At 39.8% G+C, this 23,514-nt stretch overlaps 1 protein-coding gene across 2 annotated transcripts in view; it reads left to right on the plus strand.

The window, feature by feature from the left end:
• Nucleotides 1-1,310: 1,310 nt before the first annotated feature.
• LOC120429289 (cadherin-related family member 1) overlaps nt 1,311-23,514 on the plus strand; it is a 91,734-nt gene continuing 69,530 nt past the window's right edge. The window contains exon 1 of one of the 2 annotated variants that reach the window (XM_039594518.2): nt 1,311-2,137. The gene's annotated coding sequence lies outside the window, so the exon portion shown is untranslated. The remainder of the gene's footprint in view (nt 2,138-23,514) is intronic. The other variant, XM_039594517.2, reaches the window with a different exon arrangement.

Raw genomic sequence — 23,514 nt, forward strand, 5'->3', positions numbered from 1 at the left:
TCTCTTAGATGCATTCGAAAGGTCTTTTGAAGCCCTTCAAAATGAGCCATAGACATCCAGGATTGGTTTGACTTTTTCTCATAGCTTAAGCAAATTACTGTAAAAAAATGATTTTTTTAAAACCTTAATAACTTTTTGCAACAGCCTCCAACACCCATACTTCCATAGGTCAAAAGATAGGTTATTTCATGCGCTATAAGCCTATGGAATTAACTTTTTGGCCAATCGCAGTTTTTCTCATAGTTTTTCGATTTTTCTATAACAAACATTTTACAGCGTTAGTTTTTGCCCTGTAGGCCTTCATAGCGGCTCTTTTTGGTGTCAATTTTATCATATTCGGAATCCTCGGATAATTTCACGTAAGCTAGATATATTGGAGTTGTAAATTTAATTGGAAAAATGCCACTTAGAATCAATTAAAATATTTTTTAACAATTTGTTGGATTAGGGGTAAAACAAATATTCGCCTACTTGATACAGCATTTGACGTATTGATCACAGGGTAAATAAGATCTATTTCTTTTTTCAAAAATGTTTTATTTAATTATTTTTTAAATCAAAATTACAACTCCAATACTTCTAACTGACGTGAAATTTTCCGAGGATTCCGAATATGACAAAATTGACACCAAAAAGAGCCGCTATGAAGGCCTACAGGGCAAAAACTAACGCTGTAAAATGTTTGTTATAGAAAAATCGAAAAACTATGAGAAAAACTGCGATTGGCCAAAAAGTTAATTCCATAGGCTTATAGCGCATGAAATAACCTATCTTTTGACCTATGGAAGTATGGGTGTTGGAGGCTGTTGCAAAAAGTTATTAAGGTTTTAAAAAAATCATTTTTTTACAGTAATTTGCTTAAGCTATGAGAAAAAGTCAAACCAATCCTGGATGTCTATGGCTCATTTTGAAGGGCTTCAAAAGACCTTTCGAATGCATCTAAGAGAGTTGGAATTGTTGAAGTTTTACGGAAATGCGAGCAATTTTAAGATTTTTCATGTTTTTTGGACCTCAAACTTCAATGCCCGTTTTACCCCACTTCCCTTTGTCGTAGAGTGCTCATATTTGGCATGAGTTCATCTCATGTATAGACAAACGAACGCTGGAAGTTTCATCCAAATCGGAGCACCTCGATACGACCTGTTTCACATCGGTGAAAAACTCGCTCTTAATTTTTCAGCAAAAAAATTAACATCAATAGATTCAAAATGTTTCAAAATAAGTCACTTTAGCAGCAAAAAATATGTCACGCTGGAGCTTGAACATAGCCTCCTACTTTGTTTATGTTTACAGCAGTAGTGTACTTGTAGTAGCGAGGAGCAGTTGGGAGCATTCGAAAATCACGTTACGCATTCTGTCTTTTCAGCACCCAGATGTTATCTTGCCAAGCATAAAAAATCAAATTATCTCATAGCTTCAAAAGTACTCTAGTCATAGACTGGCGTTTAGAATGATGTTATAATTTTTAACCATTCAGAATATTAAACTTTATACAAAACGGATATATTTCAAATACCATATTAACAAAATATTTTAGCAAAAATTTAAAGCACATTTTCAAATTCCAGTGTTGCCATCTTGCAGTTTAATTTACCGGTCTGTCGCAGAATGTTTAACAAGCGGCTACCAACTTGTAGTTGGTAAGTGCACGATCGTTGAAATAGTCAGTTATGAGCAGCACCTCGGACGGACGTGGTACGTACGCGCTCTTTCCGTCGAAACTAAAACTCATAAAAAAAGAGGGGGAAAAAAGATACAAGAATTTTCGTTCCAGTTCAGTGAGAAAAAGTCACCTAAGGTTATGGTGCTTTACACGGCGGTGACGCATCGTTTGTGTTATTGTTTCAGTGCCCAAGCTAGGGGGAAGTTATTTTAATTTCAAAAGATCAGCAAAAATTTTATGTTGCTTCGTGTCATGTGTGACTTAGTGACGGTTGGTTGATTTTTAACCACGTTTAAGTGTGTTCTCCGTACATCTGCTTTTGCATGTGTGAATATGACGGTTTAGTGAAGAAAAGAAATTTTGGGAAAAGTGATCAATTAAATCATTAAATTCATATCGGAATGTAGCGCATTTTGAACACTTATGATCGATTAAACATCACTGGAAATTTTAGCTTTATTAAAGCAGATTCAAGTAAGTTTCCGTAAGAAACCCCTGTCCGACCCCCACCCCCTTTTTCGCATTAAGAGCACCCCCTCACGGCATTTTAATGTTTCATACGCCTTCATACCCATGCCACTTAGGCATGGACAGTTGGGTGTCCAGAATATAGGACTTTTTCTCAAAATATTGCTCCACAAGCTATATATTGTTCCTTGAGCCATTTTAGGACTCTGGGCCAAATATGAGCAACATCGGTCAACATTTACCCATTGATACTCGAAGGTAAAGTTTGTATGGGAAAAATCTAAAAAATGTATGGAAAACCCAATTTGCTGACGGTTTGATCTGCACGGTGCGCTACTTCCATCCAAATATTCTCAAAAGTGAGATTCTCATTGAAAATTTAATGCTCTACAACTTTGTAGAACATCTCAAAGCTGTAAAATTTGATCCTGAAAAGTTATTAGCGATTTTAAGAAGTCATTTTAGCATATTTTCTGGGCACCCTAATGGACAGTCGTGTTGAAAATGTGTAACATATATTGCTTTTTCAATTGTACAAATATATCTTTTTGATTGCACAACAATATATTTTTTAAATCTTTACATCTTTTTTAGGTTGACAGAGTTTTTTTATTTTCTTTTCTTGAATCGTGAAATAATCTTATATTTTGCAGTTTTTTCATCTATACAAAAAGTTGAAGGTTTGATAACCCCAGTTACAAATTAACATAAAATTTGTGCAACAAATACTCAATTCATGGGAAGTTTCTGAGGGCCATGAAAGAAAGTGTCTGGGAATCAGCATGATGATTATACAATGGGGCGATGCAATTGTGAGCAACAAATCGGTTAATACTCATTTGATGCTTATCTTTTACCACCTATCGAGTAAATGCCAAATAGTAGAGAAGATGTTAAGTGTTCTCTGTTCATTTTGTAATACCAGTTTATTATTTTTTGCAGTTTTTCTCAACTAAAGTTGTCATGTTAAAGTTAACGGGGAAAATAAAAACTTTTTTTGATGAGCTACATATAAAAAAATGTGAATTTATTTAAATTGAACTATCAGATTTGTTCGCCATATAGTACCGCCATCTAAGGTAATACCGAGCAGGGGTAAATAACACGGGAATACCAAATTTTGGTATTACTTGAGCAAATAACAGCGACCTAAACGTGCCATTGGTTGTCCAGTTATAGATGGTAAAATACCATGAAATCATACCAAAATCTTGTATGTGGAATGGCACAACAATACCAAAACATGTTATTCCAATGGTAAAATAATACCACAAAATAAAACCATTTCAATACCAAGTTGAGGTCTTCTAGATTTTTGAACATTGCTTGAATACCAAAACTTGGTATTGCCATAGTTTTATTTTTAGGTATTCCCGCGCCCTTGGAATAACAGATTTTAGTATTCCTGAGGTTTTCACATGAGCAGTTCTCTACGAAATAGGACTTTTTTAGAATTTTAATTTTTGTATTTTTTAATTCGACTGCACGGCGTGTTTTCTAGAACAACCTTATCAGGAAAAAATAGTCATCGCTACTTTCAAATGTGTCTTATAGGAAATTTTCTCAGTTTTCCAATGCTTCTAAGAGCGAAATGTTTCATCGAGAAATTTCTGAGATATCTTTATTTTAATTTTTTTGTTTTAAAATCCTTCGTCATTTATTGAAAACTTTTGAAAAACAGTTCAGGAAATTAGTCAAATTATGTGTTTTATGTGTCATTTACTCATCAAAATGTGCAAAATAAGACAAGAAACAAATTCCAACATTTTGAAAATTATATTTTAACTGAGTTTTGAATTTGTTGGATTTATTCAGTAATTAAAATCATAAAAAACGGAACCGACGTAACACCTTACAATGTGCCCAAGCAACACACTTTGTCAGATAAACGTATTTCCTAACTGGTTGTATAACCAATCCCCTTCGTTACCACAACTTGTTCTACTACTTCTGTGAACTGGAAAAAGCGCACTTTTTTCTGTTGTATAACTTGCCAAAAAGATGCAAGTTATCAGAGTAAGTTGTACAAATGTATTTGACAACACTGTGCTATCTAACAAGAGATTCGACGAAAAAAGGGGGTGTGGTTTACGGCTGTGCTGTCAAATCAAAGCGCACACTGGAAAGGTAAGTTAGATTGAAAACAGCTGTCTAACCGTCGACTATCGAGAAATTAAAAGTGAGAATGTGTGCGTGCAACATGGAGTTAAACTTTTTGAAGCGCCGTGGTAAAATTCACAGCAACTTCACAAAAAGTTTAACTCCATGTTGCAGATTTGACAGCTCGATAGTTATAACTTACATGTAAACAAACGTTTCTTATTAGAATTTCAATCAACGACGAAGCTAATAAAAAAAAGTACGCTTGTTTCTGCAAGATTTATTTAAAATAATTTGAAATTGAAATTAAAAAAAAAAGAAAAACAATCATGGCGCGCTTGTGATTAGTGGGAAATTCCCTGCATGACGAACTTTTAGATTTTCCTTTTTTGGTGAACTTCCTCTTTCCCAAGATTCGATCCGATGACTTCGACGATTAGTTGTTATCTCCACGGCAGGTCCAGGCGCGCTTCCACATCTCTCCACGGGGCTTCATAGTAAACAAGCTGGCCCAAGCGTCAATAACAAGGCTGCTGTCTATTTTGATAGCCAAAGAACTTAACTCCAACGAAGGCTGTCATTGGAATTGAAGTTATATAAGTTTGTTTCAAGTCAGTTTTTATAACTCCACTATATAACTTTGTTATAACAAACCGTTTCAACTGTCATTTCGATTACCGTACCACGGAGTAATATTGAAAATCAGTATGGTTTTGATTTGTTGTTTTCTCTATCATAAACTCAATAAGCTGATATTTTTTATACGAGGGGTGAGACACACCTAATTGTCGCACCTTTCGGAGCCATTTTATTTAATTTAGCTAATTGATGTCAGAACGCAAAACGAACCGTTCGTCTCAGCTTTCTCCAACAGACCGACAAGCAAACGCGAGAGATTTTGTTTAGAGCCACAAGTCGATATTCTACAAGACTCTCTCGCACTCACCATAATATAGAAAAGCTCTCCTTCTCTCTCATTAAGTACGCCCTTAGGAAACGGAACTTTACATAGATAATGAGACTATATTTTCAACGGAATTTCATAATGCACAGCACAAAGGTTTATTTACATGCTTACAATTATTTTTCAATAATCTTTAATCCACCCTATCTCCGACATTCGCCTTCACCTGTACTCTACTGAAAAATGGCATAAATTTCTCCTGATCTTTTATGATATCTCAAAAACCAAACTCCCATTGACCGGCCATGATTTCCAGTATCCTTGCGAGCTTCCCGTTCATCTATCATGTACTCATCACACCAAGGTCTCAAAACTATCAACAATTTGTTCCCGCTTTCAGCAAAGTAGACTTGCCTCTCAACCGCATCGCATGACATACTACCTCTCAGATTCCTTACTATGCCGCGATCTCCACAAAGTAAGCATGCCTCTCAACCACATCTCATGACGTAAAACCTCTCGAATTCCAACACATCATCCCGCTCTCAACAAAGCAAACTAATACTTAAATCTCTTAATTTATCCTGCTCACAACAGCAAACTAGACTCTTAATCACATCTCAGGATGAACGTCACGTAGCTTATATTCCATCCGCTCACAACAAAACAAATAAGGCTCCCAACTGCATCTGCGTCTTAACCATATGTCCTGGCCAACTTTTCTTTGCCTCTTTCGTTTCATGTGTATGTCCAGCGAAGTCGATTTCGCCACACAACTATATCAATATCTCAAATCACTCACTTCGTCCCGCTATCAACAAAGCAAGCTAGGTTCTAACCACAACTTCAAGATCTTGAATTTCTCAACAATCTCTTCCCGCTCTCGGCAAATTAAACCTGCTTCTCAACCACATCACATGACTTAACACATATTCCAACTCATCACAAACATCGTTCCGCTCTCAACAAAGCAAACTCGGCTCACCAATACTTAAATCCCTCAATTTGTTCAGACCACAACAAAGCTAACTAGGCTCTAAATCACATTCCATGGCCTACACCACGTACCTTTCACTTCGTTCTACTCTTAACAAAGCAAGCAAGGCTCTAACCACTTCCCCAAGATCTCAAATCTCTCAGCAATCTCTTCCCGCTCTCAGCGCAAAGCAACCTTGACTCTCAACCTCATCGATGGCATACAACATTACAAATTTCTTACTATGTCGCGATCTTAACAAAATATACAAGCCTCTCAACCACATCTCATAACTTAACACATCTCAAATTCCACACATCGCCCCGCTCTCAACACAGCGACTAGGCTTACCAATACTTAAATCCTTTAATTTATCCTGCGCATAACAAAGCAAACTAGGCTCTAAATCACATCTCATGGTCAACGTCTTGTAGCTTTCACCTCGTCCCACTCGCAACAAAGCAAACAAAGCTCTCAAGATCTCAAATTTCTTAACAATCTCTTCCCGCTCTCAGCAAACAAACTTCTCAACCACATCACATGACATAACACATCTCAAATTTCAACTCATCACAAACATCATCCCGCTCTGAACAAAGCAAACTCGGCTCACAAATACATAAATCCCTCAATTTGTTCTGCTCACAACAAAGCAAACTAGGCTCTAAATCACCTCCCATGGCCTATACCTCGTAGCTTTCAGTTCGTCCCGCTCACAACAAAGCAAACTAGGCTATGAATCACATCTCATGGCCAACGTTACGTAGCTTTCACTTTTCCCCGCTCACAACAAGCAAACAAGGCCAAATTTTCTTTTGCCTTTTTCATTGCATGTCATGTCCAGCGAAGTCGATTTTGCCACACAACCACATCAATACCTCAAATCTCTCATTTCGTCCCGCTCTCAATAAAGTAAGCTATGCTCTAACCACTTCTCCAAGATCTCAAATCTCTCAGCAATCTCTCCTCGCTCTAGGCAAAGCAAACTTGCCTCTACACCTCATCGCTTGGCATACCACCTTTCAAATTCCTTACTATCTCGCGATCTTAACAAAATAATCCAGCCTCTCAACCAAATCTCATAACTTAACACATCTCAAATTCCACACATCGTCCTCAAATCTCTAATTTCGTCTCGCTCACAACAAGCAAACAAGTTTCTCAACCGCGTCGCATGGCATGCCACATCTCAAATCCCTCTCTTTGTAGCGATCTCAACATGCAAACCTCTGCCTATCAACCATCCTTCTCATTGCCAACTTATCTTTTCATCTTAGTGTGAGTGTTCCGCGATGTCCATTTCGCCTCACAACAAGACTAACGTCTCGAATCAGTCCCGCTCACAACAAATCAAACAAGGCTCTCAACCGCATCCCATGGTATACTGAATCTCAAATCTCTCTCTTGCGCGATCTCGACAAAGCAAACCTCTGCCTCTCAACCACGTGTCATGACATTTTCTTTGACCTCATTCGTTTCTTATGTGTCCAGCAAATTGTGATTTCGTATCACAATTACACCAATACTCAAATCCTTCAATTTGTCTTGCTCTCAACAAAGCAAACAAGGTTTTTTTTACTATATCTCATGGTCAACTTTTTGTTCGTTTAATTTCTCACATCATCACCAACAACATTTATTCTCTTATTTCTCCCGTTTTCAGCAAAATAAATTTCCTCCCAACCACATCTCAACGCCAACTTATGCCTTTTCATCTATTCGTCCTCACAACAAGATTAACGTCTCGAAACATCCACAAACAATGCTCTCAATCGCATCGAATGGCATACAACATCTCAAATCCCTCTCTTTGTGATGATTTCAACAAGCAAACTTTTGTCTCTCAACCAAATGGCATGGCCAACTTATCATTTGCCCTTTCCGTCTCATGAGTGTGTCCAGCGAATTCGATTTCGCCTCACTTCTCATGGCCAACTTTTCTTTTGTGTTTCGACTCATGTGTGTGTGCCCAGCGATGTCGATTTCGCCTCACACTCTACTATCGTCTTATGCTTTCCATTGTGTTAGTGTCCAACAAGCGTACTTGTCTCACAACCACATCGCATACCCAACGAAAACGACTCACTTTTGTTTTACATCTTTCGTCTCATACGTTAGAGTGTGTGTGTGACCAGCAATGAAAGCATCGCCTCACAACCACACCGTATGGCCAACGGGACAAATTTTTCATCCACACGATCGTCTCATGCATGAAATTGATGTCTGTGTACAACAAAGCAAGCTTTGTCTCACAGCCTCATCGCATGGGCAACGCACTTTCCAACCCTTCCGGGAGCAAAACGGAATCTGCCGTAAGATGGACACTTCCATAAAAACACCCGGCCGCAACACCAAACATTCACACCACGTCTCCTTCCACAATTTCGAACCTGTTTCCAAAATTGCCTACACTTACGTCCACTAACTCGGTTGTTTCCTCCTCCTGCGCCATTGTCGCACCTTTCGGAGCCATTTTATTTAATTTAGCTAATTGATGTCAGAACGCAAAACGAACCGTTCGTCTCAGCTTTCTCCAACAGACTGACAAGCAAACGCGAGAGATTTTGTTTAGAGCCACAAGTCGATATTCTACAAGACTCTCTCGCACTCACCATAATATAGAAAAGCTCTCCTTCTCTCTCATTAAGTACGCCCTTAGGAAACGGAACTTTACATAGATAATGAGACTATATTTTCAACGGAATTTCATAATGCACAGCACAAAGGTTTATTTAAATGCTTACAATTATTTTTCAATAATCTTTAATCCACCCTATCTCCGACACTAATCAATTATAGTAACGCTAATCAACTAGCGTTGATTTTGGTCAATTAGCTAATTGATTAGCGCTGATTTGGCAGATCATTCCCACCGTGAATTGAATAATCTTGTCATGTTGAGAGACGTTATTTTGACAGCAGCAAACGTGTTTTGTTTTGAATTGTTTTGGAGAAATTTTTTCTCGGAGGAGGTGGAGCAGGCTTGAATTGTGCTTAGTTCCCTGAAGGCTTCGAATTTTGACCTGATTGAGAACCATGATGACGGAATCCGGTTGAACGAGATAGTTTTCTGCAAACGCAACAAACAGCAATTATGAGCTAAGCGCGCCTTCGGGAATTCCCCCTCTACCAGCTGGCGGTTAAATTGAGAGCACATGCGACGAGTGAAGGATCGCGGCTGCGGCCGCCGTAATTTCAAGCTCATAGGTTATCGGGAACGACGACACAAACAAACAGAAGCATGTCGAAGTTGTCACGTAACTGATTTTCAACAATCCTTCCAAACTCCCCGCGGAATGTCCCCCTTCGCCAAATGTGACCGTCCTCCAGTAGTTCCAGCACCGAAACGTTCGCTAAGTAACTACCCGAGCTGCAGGTGGACCGGGGTGCGTCCGTCATTTCAAGTAACCGGAAATACGGCCCGATGCAGGATGAACCGGTCGTTATGTCCGTTCGGTTGGTGAATGCGATAATGGACACATTCTGCTCGGACTTATGCTGCCCATTTTCACCGGATGTCCAGTGCTAGCACCCTCCCTCTTCCAAAAGCGGTGCCCAGTTCAAGAAGCACCGCCCTTCAAAAAGGAATCCGACTCAGAGATTGTTGACTTTCTTGAGGACGAGGGCACCGTGGGGGACTTTACATTTCACAACGCTTGTAGTTGCCGCCCACCACGAGACCAACCTGTGCGGTTCTGATTCCTATCTGCACCAGACGATCTGTGCGGCGGCTGCTTTGGCAAAGCATGCCTGCCGGTCCTGCTAGGCGCGACCGTAACGTCTAACAGGATTTTGCATGGTGAAAATCCTCAAAATCAACGATCTAATGCCTCATCAGCTCGGCGACCCAAATGAACATCCGGACGCACCACACGACCAAAACCATTTCAACCTCGACCGCACTGCCAACGGCAGCCTCCGAGAAGCCGTAACCCACTTCCGGGAACAACAGTTGTTACCAAAACGAGGACTCTGATGATGATGTCCCAATACACAAACACATACAGGTCTTTCACCCGACGTGGTTCGAGAATAGCCCAGAGGAGCTTCTATTGTACCGTTATCGGGGTGACATTGGGTCTGGGGGGTGAGATTGGGTCATGTTGACGGTATGAAAGAACTTCGCGATCCGCTGTTTAACAATAATTGTTAATGAGTTTGATAATACACTGAAACCCCACCCAAACCCCAATTTTACGCATTGTATTTCGATCTTTTTTCTCAAACAGTAAATATACAATATTTTTGAAATAATTATTAGAGTTTAGATCTCGACGATGTTCTTGTCACACTTTTTTCTGTCCATAACGACAAGCTGCCGCAACCCGTTGCTGGTTCTCGGTCATACATACGAAGCCCGGTTGCTCGGCTACTTGTGGAACACATTTTGTGGTTCACTTCCGGGAAGTTCACTTTGCATTCGTTTGCTTGCGTCTACTTCTCTGTCGTTTGTTTGTCTACAGTTTCACCAGCCTCACTAAAGTTGAAGTCCGTCTCCGGCTGATGGAGGTGTTGGCACGATTTTCGGTTCTACCGTCACTGAATTCGACATCCCGACACTGAATTCGGCACACTCCAGCTGTTGGAGCCGGTGCCGGGGTTATGCTTCTCCACTAAGAGATAAGTTCGAATCTTAGCTGTTGCAGGGCACTGTAGCTGCAGACCTTTGTGGAGGTCAGAGGTACTTTTTACGTCGGACAAGTTGATCGAGGTGCGGCAATTATTTGCGATGTCTCCGCCGTCTGTCGTTTCCGTTGTGGTTCCCGGAGGTTCTCGAATGATGCCGAGAGTTTCGTCTTTTTTGCTAAAAGAAAAACCGGGGGTTAGTAGGGTTCCAAAACATGGGCGGCATTCCGTCAGTACAATCGTTTCAATGAGACCGCTTCCGGCAGGGCGATTTGGGAGCGCTGTTGTTGATGCTGTTTTGCTTCCAAGCTTCCAAGGGAACTTTGACGCCGGGTGGTTGGTAAGATTTGCGTTTAAATTGTGGTTCTCAGCATGTTCCGGATGATAACAGGCCTGTGCCTGTTATTAATCACAACGTTGATCACTAACAGAAACACCGATCGCGACAATCCACAAAATTTCGTTTCTAATCCGCCTCCGAAATGAGACCAACGACACCGACCACGATATTTATCGCCATTTTGGAAAAAAAGGTAAACAACAAATGTCAAGATAACTACATTGCGATGGGAATTTCCCGCTAATTGATTAGCGTAAAGTTAGTCAATTAGCGCATAATTTCTAATTGATTAGGGGAATATTATAGTTGATTAGTCCATGTGTCCTGCCCCTCGTTTTTATAGCTTTTACCAGCGATATGTTCACAAATGAATCAGTCAACAATCAAAACTATTGCAATCTTCAATAAATAAACATTATTGAAACTCTAAATTCCTCATGTACAAATTTACACCACCTAACAACACGCAATGTCAAGTTGAATATGTATGTTGAGCATCAGTTATATAATCTATTCTCCGATAACATTTGTGTAACAATGCGAGAAAACCTAAGGTTTCTATAGAATGGTTGGCCACGCCCATTTTTAAGCAGATGCCGTCACATGACAATGTTAGATAAGCAGTGAACAAACAGTGCAAGATTGTTTTTATTCAACAAACTGTTTTCGAGTAAAACATTGCAGATGAGGGAACAGCATGTTGGCATATCAGCACTTTGACGTTCAATTACAGCTCATAAAAAGTGTTTTCAAGTGAAATAAAGAGATAAATAGCTCAATAGGAAGTGAGCAAACAAGTTTCTATCAAAAGTGTTCCAAAATAAATTGTTTAAATAGTGAAAATCAGCAAATTGGATGGAGTTAGGAGCAAGTGCTTACCCTCCCAAACATGTGAAAATATTCCCTATGTTGTGTGTTAAAGTTGGAAAAGAGTGAAGTTGACTGTGTTGTAACACTTGTGTGGCACAAATCTCAAGAGTTACATAAGTCAGGTATACAAGTAGTGAAACAAACTGTTATTTAACTAACGTTGAAATTTTTTCTCGTATGTTGATCCAAAACAGCTGTCTAACTATTATTCAACAGACGACAAGTTATGAGTGCTACTTGGGTGGCCCTCTTAAATCTTGCGGTTTCGTCAACGGATCCACAGGCGTGTATCGTTCTTTTTGCGACAAGACTCTCCTAAGTGTGAAGGTATGGCACGGGGAGAGGGCACCGAATACCTACACCCAACCGGCGGTCGCATGATTGTGATACATGGCGGCATGAAAGTATATCAAAATCTGCATGAAATCTGTCCTCATGCATTTTTTGCGATATAGGGGTATGACATTTTTGCCCGTTACCGACAATTATCGACATTATCGACGGCAGATTGATTGTATTGCAGAAAAAAAATCTTAACAGAACGAGGATTGCACCATCGACTTCTAAGTTGCTGATCCGACACGCTACCACCGCGCCATGGACGCTTAATGAATAGTGAGGGACAGAGCGCGAACATAATGTTCTCTCTGGAGTGTTGCTCGGAGACGCACCAGCGTTATATGTGTTGGTGAGAACTGCAGATCGCTGACGTCTTTACACGCGGGCAAAAATGATCTATGGGCTTGCTGCAAAAAATGTAATAAAATATAACATTTTCTGCAGCAAATCCACTGTTGCAGATTTTGAGATATATTTTTCCTTTGGGTGATATTAACACTTAGAATTTTTTGTGTCTGCCTCGGGATTCGAACCGGCGACCTCTGGATTGTGAGTCCAGTGCGCGGTCCGATTGATCCACACAGGCAGACGAACCGTATTTAAATGAAAATTTTACTGGAATTAATAGATTATTACATAATTTTTTGGAAATATATCACTTGTCTGCTCTGATTTGGCTGATACAACCAAAATTTTTGCAGGTGTGAGATTGTTAAGGGTATTATTACATTTTTATGAATAAATATGATGACCAGGAACAAAGATACAAAACATTATTTAAAAACGAAAATGTACTACAAATTACTGTTGCATACTTCAAAAGTCATATTTTAATGAGTATAAAGTAAATATTTTTTTTTTAATGTTTTACTGTTGAAAATGCTTTTGAAAGTAGCAATAAAATTCGTGTGTTTCAACTGATAATGTTGAAAACACATTTACAAACATTTTTTTGTGCACTGCAGTGCACAAGCCACAACAATCGTCCAAGGGGTCATTCTTATGCAAAATTAGCTGAACTTTCGGAAAAAATACTCTCAAAAGCACACGATTGAGTTTTAGGGGTTAGAAATTCAAAAAACTGGTCAAAAATGGTCAAAATCATAACTTTTCCAAAAAACTTTTTTGTAAAATTCTGATAACTCGTGAAGAATACATGCAAACCCCTTATGTTTATTTACATAATTTTTGTTTTTGTCTGCTCTACAACTTTGTAGAACATTGTTACACTCTAAAATGTAACCCTGCAAAGTTAGAAAAAACACGTAATTTTAAAATGAAAAATTTTGTTCTAAATGAAAAAATTACCCTTCTGGGTTATTTCAGATTCGAAAAGTATATTAAATTTCCCATAAAAATTGCATGTCTCACGATTTTTGACAGTTGAGTAAGGGGAAATGGCAGCAATTTTAAAACTATTTTTTAACTTGTTTTTGATGAAAAAATACGTTTTTTCGAAATTTTGAGTACGCCATCAAATCGGGCTTCTAATTTTACACAATAGTCCCTTTGACACCAAATTTCTATCTCTTCACGGTTGCGAGCTACAAATCACTGAAAAACGTGTCTTAGTAAAAAACCAGAAAAATGAAAGGGGTCGTACCGCCCTACCGTCACGAGGGGTCGGGGCAACTGCTGTGTGAGTTGGCGGAGAATGACCCATGGACACACTAATGATGCAGAATAGCATACCGAAGGCACCAAAAAAGTTTCAGTACTGAAAGCCACGACAATCGTCCAAGGGGTCATTCTTATGCAAAATTAGCTGAACTTTCCGAAAAAAATACTTTCAAAAGCACACGATTGAGTTTGTGGGGTTAAAAATTCGGAAAACTGGTCAAAAATCATAACTTTTTCAAAAAAAAAATTTCTAAAATTATGATAACTCGTGAAGAATACATGCAAACCCCTAATGTTTAAATATAAAAAAAAAAATTTGTCTGCTCTACAACTTTGTAGAACATTGTTACACTCTAAAATGTAACCCTGCAAAGTTAGAAAAAAAACACGTAATTTTAAAATGAAAATTTTTGTTCTAAATTAAAATATAACCCTTCTGGGTTATTTCAGATTCGAAAAGTACATTAAATTTCCCATAAAATGACATGTTTCACGATTTTTGACAGTTGAGTAACGGGATATGGCAGCGATTTTAAAACTATTTTTTAACTGTTTTTGATGAAAAATACGTTTTTTCGGAATTTTGAGTACGCCATCAAATCGGGCGTCTAATTAGCATTAGCATTAGCATTTGGAGGACGCCCCACCACCGGAAGGCTCCTCAACGCTTATCCCACTGTTTGGTGTGGTTGTGTTAGACCCTCATCCGAAACAATAATCCAACACGAGAGATACCATGTCTTCATCTTTTGATGAGTGTGTAATACAACCCAGGGCATAAGGGGGTCCAGGCCGGGTCCAAGCTATCCTCAGGGATTTGAAGGATCGTTAGTAAACACCTATCTAAAGTGCGCAAGGACCCCTACGTCACCTTAGTGGTATGGATGTTTGTAGGGAGGTTTTGGACTCAATGTTAGTAGGAGAGGTAGAACCCTAGGATACACCTCGAAAGGCGTTGCGGGTTGGTTGTAACAGTAGGGGAGAGTGGGGAGACTTGATCCCCGGGGACACTTGATCCCAAGCCTGTATCTCGTCAGCATGTTTTTAAAACAATTAGCTTTGTTCTAGAAAGTTGTGCGAAATTAACTAAAACTCATTGTAGAAAACAAAGAAAAAAAAATTAAAAATGTTTAGATTGAGTTACAGACATTTTTCTTAAACGAACTGCAAAAAACTTCCAAGAGATCTTTTTTTTTGTTTGATATGTACACCCAACCGGCGGTCGCATGATTTTGATGCATGGCAGCATGAAAGTATATCAGAATCTGCATGAAAACTGTCCTCATGCATTTTTTGCGATATAGGGGTATGACATTTTTGCCCGTTACCGACAATTATCGACATTACCGACGGCAGATTGATTGTATTGCAGAAAAAAAAACCTTAACAGAACGAGGATTGAACCATCAACTTCTAGGTTGCTGATCCGACACGCTACCACCGCGCCATGGATGCTTGATGAATGGTGAGGGACAGAGCGCGAACATAATGTTCTCTCTAGATTGTTGCTCGGGGACGCGCCAGCATTCTATGTGTTGGTGAGAACTGCAGATCGCTGACGTGTTTACACGCGGGCAAAAATGATCTATGGGCTTGCTGCAAAAAATGTAATAAAATATAACAATTTCTGCAGCAAATTCACTGTTGCAGATTTTGAGATATATTTTTCGTTTGGGTGTATAGAAAACACTCAAAAATTACTCAAAAAAATATTTTTTATACATGAATTGTTTGATAAACTTATCAACTCCAAAACCCTTACGCATTTGATGTTAAGTTTATCGTCATACTATTTTTACAATCAATTGTTTAAAAAAGTGCGTTTAGGGAGACTTGATCCCTGTATTTTTACAGTCACTGGAATCAGCCTCAAGATTAATTAATTGGGCTGGGTTTTCATACATAGTTTCCTTTAATATAGTTGTACATAACTTACTTGAAAATGTTTGTTTTTTAGAGCTCTAAAAGTGCCCCGAATACCACATTTCTCTAAAACTTAACCCTGAATTGCCACGTTAAAAAAACTGATTGTTGAAGGTTTGCTCAGATGCTTTCTATAAATTTGGTCGTTGAAGGCATAGATTACGAGATACAATTTTGGTGTCTTCGACAAAGTTGCTTGGATTGGTAAGCCTCTCAACTTTCTAGAAGACAAAAAAAATCTCAAAAATATTCCTGTAAAGTTAGATTTCCAAAATCAACCCAATCGTGAACCGCCCTAATTTTCAACCAAACCAAAAGTTGACCCTTTCCATATGCAACAACTCTTCTGAAGACACCAAAGCTCCAAAACTTCATCATTTTACGGAAATTCCATTTTCCACTTAATTTTGCGATCTGGACCACTGTGGCAATCCAAAGGACGGGGGATCGAACCACGCCTCGAGCGACTTTGGTTTTAAGTTCATATTCATCATATCAAATTGCTGTGTTCTTAACTTTCTCGTTGGGAGCAGATGGGAATCGAGCCCAGAACCATTCGCTTACAATGCAAACACCGTAACCAGTCAGCCACGGCCGCTCCCTACCATCAAATCGGGCGTCTAATTTTACACAAAAGTCCCTTTGACACCAAATTTCTATCTCTTCACGGTTGCGAGCTACAAATCACTGAAAAACGTGTCTTAGTAAAAAACCAGAAAAATGAAAGGGGTCGTATCGCCCCACCGTCACGAGATATCGAAAAATGGACCTCGAATTCGTGATCAGGGACCAAAATTACCCCTTTGAGCAAAGTTTCACGAAAATCAAAGAGGGGTCGGGGCAACTTTTTCCGATTTCGTGTGAGTTGGTGGAGAATTACCCCCATATAATTTTCCAATTTGGCAGCTGTCCCTACAAAAACGATGCATGAAAATTCAAAAATCTGTAACTTTTGAAGGATTTTTGATCGATTTGGTGTCTTCGGCAAAATTGTAGGTATGAATACGGACTACACTGAAAAAAAAGATACACGGTAAAATTTTTTTTGGTGATTTTTCATTTAACTTTTTGTCACTGAAACTTGATTTGCAAAAAAAACACTATTTTTATTTTTTTTTATTTTTTGATATGTTTTAGAGGACATCAAATGCCAACTTTTCAAAAATTTCCAGGTTGTGCAAAAAATCATTGACCGAGTTATGATTTTTTTAATCAATACTGATTTTTTCAAAAAATCGAAATAATGGTCGCAAGAATTTTTTAACTTCATTTTTCGATGTAAAATCAAATTTGCAATCAAATAGTACTTAAGTGAAATTTTGATAAACTGCACCGTTTTCAAGTTAAAGTCATTTTAAGGTAACTTTATTGAATATAGTCGCAGTTTTTCATTTTATAAAAGTAGTGCACATGTTTGCCCAATTTTGAAAAAAATATTGTTGAAAAGCTGAGAAAATTCTCTATATTTTGCTTTTTTGAACTTTGTTGATAAGACCCTTAGTTGCTGAGATATTGCTATGCAAGTGTCTAAAAACATGAATATTGATGTTTTCCAAGTCTCACCCAAACAACCCACGATTTTCTAACGTCGATATCTTAGTAACTAATGGTCCGATTTACAATGTCGAAATATGGAACATTCGTGAAATTTTCCGATCTTTTCGAAAACAGTATTTAAAAAAAAAATTAATAATAACATTTCAAAAGGGCCAAATATTCAATATTACGCCCTTTCAAAATGTTTTTTTTTTTTTTTTTTGTCGAGCCATAATACCACTGCGACCAATTATAGGAATATTGTGGTGTGACCCTTTTTTTATAGCAGATAAGTTCACCCAGCACCATTTAGCGTGAAGAGCGTTACTTAAAAGCTGCATTCGTCCCAGTTAGGATCGACTCGTTTGATAAAGTCGATTACCCTACTAGGACTCGCTTCCCAAACATCTTTGGGTAGCAAAAATCCTTTTCCTAAAAATAAAATTCTTCTTTGAATAAGAGCACTGCATTCACACAGCAGGTGCTCTGATGTTTCATTTTCAATGTTGCAAAAACGACATCTTGAATCCTGTAATTTGTTCATTTTAACTAAATGATACCTACAAGGGCAATGACCAGTTAATAAACCAATTATGATCCTGAGATTTCGTTTATCCAGTTTTAGTAACACTCGAGATGATTTTTCACAAGGATAAATAAACCTTTTTGATTGTCTACAAGCTATAGCCGCATTCCAATTAGACATTACCATAGATGTTTCCCAACGTTTTAATTCCATTTTCAAGGAACAGTCTGGTATTCCAAAGAAGGGTTCCGGTCCAATCAGGTTTGTTCCAGACCCTTCCCTGGCTAGACAGTCTGCCGCTTCATTACCATCTATTCCGCAATGTCCAGGAACCCAATATAGATTAACAGTGTTTTTTAAAGATAATTGTTTCAAAAGCATAATTCCTTCCCAAACTAGTTTTGACTGACAGGTATACCCTTTGAGTGCATTTAGAGCAGCCAGACTGTCTGAGAAGATACAAATATTAGAATATCTATAGTTACGATTTAAACAAATATGAATACATTCAATAATTGCGAAAATTTCAGCTTGGAAGACTGTTGGATATAGACCCATCGATATAAATTTCTTAATCCCAGGGCCAAAAACTCCAGCTCCTGTCATATTATGCATTTTTGAGCCATCCGTGTAAAAGACAATAGAGCCTGAACGAAGAGTTGGGCCTCCTTGTTCCCATATGTAGCAAAATGGGAGTCCTAGTTTAAAAATTTAATAAATATTTTTTTCGAAAAGATCGGAAAATTTCACGAATGTTTCATATTTTAACATTGTAAATCGGACCATTAGTTGCTGTTCGGCCATAGGCCGAATCAGCGTTCCTATGTTGTGTTTTGTGGATGGCCAGAACTCGCAGGAACCGAAGCAGCAGTGGACTTATGGGCGGACAGAAGATCCCTCAGGGCTTGGCACGGGTTAAATGAAACACGGTTGTTTCAGGTGCGCCGAGAGGCGTCCAGCCTCCTCGGCGGTCGAAAGTAAAAGAGGGCGATTTATTTCTCACATCTTGAAGCTAAGTTCACAATATTAAATATCACAGAACTAATCACTGAAGATGAAGAAGTAAAAATAAACAAACTTGACGTCAGCTTGGTGACGTTTTAGAAACTCACTCACTCACTAGGGGTGATTCAACGAGTTGCTCTTTTCGCGGAAAATGGTAGAGCCCGGCGCCGATAGCGATCGCACGGCGGGACCAAAGTTGGATGTTTGATTCAACAGTTGCTGTGATATCGACGTTAAAAAATGCTGGGTTGTTTGGGTGATACTTGGAAAACAACAATTTTCTTGTTTTTAAACCATTGCATAGCAATATCTCAGCAACTAAGGGTCTTATCAACAAAGTTCAAAAAAGCAAAATATAGAGAATTTTCTCAGCTTTTCAAAAATATTTTTTTCATTTTAGTGCACATTTGTAATTGAAATACGCAACTTTTGGTACCCTAAGATGTATAGGTCATCGCTGAAATTTTCAAGTTATCTCAGTTTTAGTGAAAAAAAAAATCGATTTTCCCCGTTTTCGTCATTTTCCCATTTTCGTCATTTTATTTTCAAAAAATCGTATCTCAGAGTATTTTTTTTTTATTTTTTTTTATTACATTTTGGTATACAAAACATAAAAATTATCTTATAATTACACTAGTTCAATCTATTTTTGCTATTCTTTGCATTAAGTTCAATTCTTGCTCGGTTTGCCATTGATTGTGCCTCTGCCAGCCCTAGAAGAGGTACTTTTCTTCGTTCTGGTTCTGATGAGTCCGATCCATTCGGAGACTCTGTTGCTTGTGCTTTGCGTCGCTTAACACGGTCACGAAGTCTTGCTGCTGTCCATGTTGCGTCTTCATCCATTGATTGCTGTTCTCCATTATTTTCTGTTGTTTCGTTCTGCTCCGTTGCTTCCCTTTCACCTCCAAACGCCAACTCCTCAAATGCGTTGGAGTTTTCGCTTGTGTTAGTTTCTTCTTCGGCTGCTGCTGAAACAGATCCTGAACTGGCTACTTGTTGTTCGATTTGCTCCGTTCTGAGTTCATCTGCACCCGATGCAGAGGACAACTGTGTCCCACCAGTTAGAGCCTCAGCGTAGGACGTTGAGCTGTTGCTCTTTTGTTTCAGGCGACCTTGAACTGACGCTCGCTTTGGACAGTCAGCTTTGACATGGTCAAGACTGCTGCAGAAAAAGCATCTTGTCGGCATCCCTTCATAAGCCACACGTGCCTGGAAGTGTTGCACGTGTACTACATCCGGAATAGCTTTGGACAACTCTATATGGGCACCTCGTACTCCATTCAGGATAGGGAAACCAGTGTCCGGACCATATCTCTCGCGTGTGGTTTGATGGATTTTCCCATACCTTCCCAACACCGCGGCCACGTGCTTATCCTCAACCTCAATAGGTAGACCAAAGAGTCGCACGTATTTGAAGTCTCCTCGGGCTGAGGCGAAGGTGACTTTGACTGTTTCGTTATTGTCGTACTTGAACGTTTCACTGGTGGGACATTGCAGTAGCACATTCTTCATAATTTCCTCAGTCTGAAACTTTATGTAAACGCAGTACTCCCTCGGCGCTCGGAACATCGCGACCAGCGTCTCTGGTGCCCATTTGCACTTCCGGAAGAAGGCAAATATTTCTTTGTCTGTCGGCATCTTTGAGTTGGTCCCAAATTGGACCCTAACACTGTTGATGTGGACGCTTTGAGGGTCCATTGTCTTACATGGACTCAAGGTCACCACTCACTTTACTTTGTAACCGGAGGCGGTCGGTCGGATCGCATTGGCGTAATTAAACGAATGGCTTAAGCGCCACTCCCAAAGGGAGACCATTCATCATGTGCTGCTTTGCCCAGCTATGAGACCCTGCCACAGGGCGGGTGTATCCTTGATGCCAAAATTTGCGATTGAGAACGATCCGACTCATCCGAGAACTCGGCGGTTAGCCGAGGCGCTACAAACGGAAGAAAAAGATCGCAAACTCAAAAAAATACCTCAGATCTAGAAAACCAAAGATTGTACTTGCCCCGTTCTTATCATCACAGGTAGAAAATCTCCCCAATCAGATTTCCCCAGAACGCTTCAGAAGCCAGAATGGCGGAACCAAACAGAAACTACCGCGAAAGTCGTGAAGAGATGCCTCAGAAAACATTAGAAAAAACCACAAAATTACTCCAGAAACTCAAAAAAACGTATATTCAGGTTCGCATAATTCAGCACTACAATTTATTGTTTACAAAAAAATACTTCGGCCTACGAGATTCGATCCAGAGATCTTCTGCATGCTAGTCTACCACGGTACCTCGGTACCACAAGAGAATTCCTGTCTCTCTACCTGACGGCAGTGCACTGCCTGGCTAGTAGTGTGCGTTGGCTTGGGGGGCGAAATTCATTTGGGATCGCTATAATTCATTCACTGGGGGGTGTTTTGCGATCACGCAACATAACATGGGGGTGGCTTATGTTGCCCACGGGGTTGGCGGAAAAAGAACTGGCCAACGATCGATCATGCGCATGTCGAAAAAGGGGTTGTACTTACACGACCATGGATTTACGTGTGTTGGTTGGCGACCCGGCGATCAGGAGGTGGCGCGCTTACAGCTTCGGCTACGGCGAGATGGTTCGGCCGGCGGCTAACAGCAGACCGGTTGGCACTAACGGCGGGTGCTCAGCATCACTTCCGGTGTGCGGGGGCGCACAGGTATGCAGCTACGATGCTGCGATGATAGCGTCGGTTGCGACGACGGCGCGGATGCGCGCGGGAACTTGGCGGTGTACCTAGGCCTCCACGAGGCAGTCCCGGTTCGGTCGGTTGGTCGAGGGTTCGACCGCGGCGTGTGTTGACGGACGCCGCCCAGCTCGTGTGTTGACGGACGAGCCGCTTGGGGGTTCACCCCGGAACTTTGACCCCTTGATGGAGTCCAGAAGCGTTGGGTTGTCGGTTGGAGTGGTCGCTCTGCTACGGATGATGCCGGTTGCCACCTGTGCCGAGAAGATCGCCCAACCAATTCCCCAAAAATGAGCCAACGCACTAGGTAACCACAATTTAACCACGTTACCTGGAGTATCAGGGTTTCAAACGGTTCCGCCACTACCCTACTCCTAACTCTACCTAGCCGCGAGCTCTAGAAATAAAATCGCAGAATTAACCTCTGCCACTGAAACACTTCCACGACTTTAAACTAACTTCCTAAAAAACGATTCCAAAACGGTCCTTCGACCACTCCTGCTTCCTCCACGATCAGGGTAAAAGTGACCGAGTCGAAGTCCTAGAACCCTCAGTAGAGGTGCAATTAGAACAACTTCGGTTCTCTAGAACTCGAGCAACATTACAATTGCAATAATTGCGCGAGTTTAGCCGAAGCATCTCTTAAGAATTTGCAATCTCTGACTGCCGAACTGGAGTGCATCGACCTCCCGTTTGAGTCAAAAAAGTGCTCTTGTCGCAAACTTTAGCATTTGAAGATTCTTCCTTCTTGTGCGGATCTCATAACAGGTCAAGGCAAAGTGTTTTGAAAGTCTCCCATAAGGGGTGGCGCTCAACCCATGACATAATTAGGTCGAGGCGTAGCGCGAGAAGATAAGCCAACCATAATTATGGCACGCTAAAATATTGGCGAATTCATCTTTTCTGTCTGCCGTTCTTACGGCAGAGGGTTGTACTGATGGTACTGCTACAACTTTTGTTAAACTTTACAAAGGCACTCGATCGTTCGCGCACTGATTGTCGCAATGCGACTGCACGCTTGGACCGTTGAAAGCGAACTGCATATATTGAAAACATAACTTCACCATTTTTTGATATGTTCTGTGAAATTTTCCGAGGAATCCCATAAAAATATTTTCAGACATAGGCTTTTGGGTCACCCTAATGGCCAAACAAAAAAAAATACGGGTCTAATTATTTCGGCCAAGGAACCTCCAGAAAAATTTTTAGCCCGATCGGAGAACTTTTTTTTCGAATCATGCTGTTTTCGTGGGGAATTGCTGTATAGCAACTTTCTCATATTTTTTTTAATTTATATTTATTCACATTTTCTCTTCCATGTACATTCATTTAGTTAAAATATTATTGAGTGTCCAATCACAATCGATGACTTTTCACCTGAATTTTAAATACTAGCAACTTTCATTTATTCATGAAATATTGTAGCTTTCGCTATTCAGTGATTTCAAATGTAGGAGGTCCTACATGTACAAAAGGGAAAAGGGATACCTTAAAACTAACTTATACACTATATAAAGAGCGGATCAATGCAGCTGAAGACTGCAATGATTTTTGTCGAAATGCATCAATTATCTTATTGGACATAACATCCAAAGTGTCAACTTCGGCTAATTGATGAAGTTCACTGGTGCTGAACCAGGGAGGAAGTTTCAGAATCATTTTCAGAATTTTGTTCTGAATCCTCTGAAGTTTTTTCTTCCTGGTTAAGCAACATCTTGTCCAGATCGGCACTGCATAAAGCATGGCAGGTCTGAAAATTCGTTTATAAATTAACAGTTTATTCTTGAGACAAAGTCGAGAATTCCTGTTTATAAGTGGATACAAACATTTAATATATTTGTTATATTTAACCTGGATACTTTCAATGTGATCCTTGTAAGTAAGGTTTCTGTCAAAAGCAAGTCCAAG

Source organism: Culex pipiens, chromosome 1 (genome assembly GCF_016801865.2).
Source record: "Culex pipiens pallens isolate TS chromosome 1, TS_CPP_V2, whole genome shotgun sequence".
Classification (NCBI taxonomy): Eukaryota; Metazoa; Arthropoda; class Insecta; order Diptera; family Culicidae; genus Culex; species Culex pipiens.